General features: G+C 27.4%; 1 protein-coding gene across 3 annotated transcripts in view; it reads left to right on the plus strand.

The window, feature by feature from the left end:
- The window catches only part of LOC117178875 (transmembrane protein 135-like), a 28,562-nt gene that overhangs the window by 7,186 nt on the left and 19,982 nt on the right, over nucleotides 1-1,394 (plus strand). The gene's annotated exons all lie outside the window — the stretch shown is intronic.

The raw sequence follows: 1,394 nt of genomic DNA on the forward strand, positions 1-1,394 counted from the left end.
ATATATCTAGTCGGGAGTGGTGCTGACTGAAAACAGATGATTTGGAGCGATTCGCGTGCCATATGTTGGTCATTCTAAGGACTTATTGAACTACCCTCGTAGATGAATTTTTAAGCAAATCAGAAAACATTAGAATTTTCATGCTAGAAAGATGAATTAAAAAAGTAATTTCTACAAAAAACAACGTCATTTCCACTAGATGGGAAATTTAATTATTTTCTTTGAAAATAATCTTTTTTGGTAGAAAATTAAACAAAAATTAAACTAAAAATAACTCGAACAAAAAATAAATTCAATTATTTTCTTTAAAAGTAATCTTTTTTGGTGGAAAATTTAACCGTTCTTTTCAATTCACTTGTTTGAAAAGAAAAATCATCCTTTTGGATAAAAATTCCTCTTTTATGATAGAGACATCATTTTTATCATAAATGAGGAATTTTAAATCCAAAATTATGAATTTTCTATGCAAAGAGGTGAATCATTGAAAAACAACCGGTTAAATTTTCGATCAAAAAGATTACTTTTAAAAAAATAGTAGAATTTTAAACTAATTAGAACAATTTTAAACCAAATAGTCGAATTTTCAACCGAAAGGTTCGCATTTAGGCGAAAAAAACGAGAAACTGGCTTGCAATACAAACATTCTAATTATAAAGCCTAAATGAGAATGTATTCAACTTTTAATTTTTAAACTAAACTTTAAAACTTTGATTTGTGATTCAAATTGAAACAGTATAGCGAACTTTTGAGAAGAGCGGCAAAAAGTCGATTAGTCGCATTTTTCTTCAAAAATCCGGAAAATAGCATTTCCTCAACAAAAAAAGTCGCACGATCCGAGCCTTGAAAATTTAATTTGAAAATCGCCCCCCCCCCCCATGTAATCCTTTCGGTGAAAAAATACTACCATCAATTTTCCTTTATTCAAACAAAAATTAGACAAATTCAACGTGAGTTAAACATTTCAAGTAAATCGAAAACTATAAAAAAGTATTAACTAAATTTAGAGTGAATGTAGAAAAATTCAATTTGATAAAATGTTTGAAAATCCATTGAATTGAGTTGAATTGAGCAAATTCTAAATATTTAAAAGAATTAAGAATTCAGGACAAATTAATAATAGTTCAGGGTCAGTTCAAAATGAATTGCAAAAAATTAAAATATATTATGGCTTCCAGTAAAACTGGAGTGAGTTTAGAAGATTTCAAGAAAATTAGATTCCTCTGGATTTATATAAATGGAAGTAAATAGAAATCTGAGAAAATCCACAAAAATGAAGGATGAATTCAAAGGAATTCAATAGAATTTAAAGATCACGAAAGTGATATTTTTATTTTAACAAGTGATTACAATGAATATATCTTTAATAAAGTGACTAAACACTAGCTTGAGAAGTA

Source organism: Belonocnema kinseyi, chromosome 8, assembly GCF_010883055.1.
Source record: "Belonocnema kinseyi isolate 2016_QV_RU_SX_M_011 chromosome 8, B_treatae_v1, whole genome shotgun sequence".
Taxonomy (NCBI): Eukaryota; Metazoa; Arthropoda; class Insecta; order Hymenoptera; family Cynipidae; genus Belonocnema; species Belonocnema kinseyi.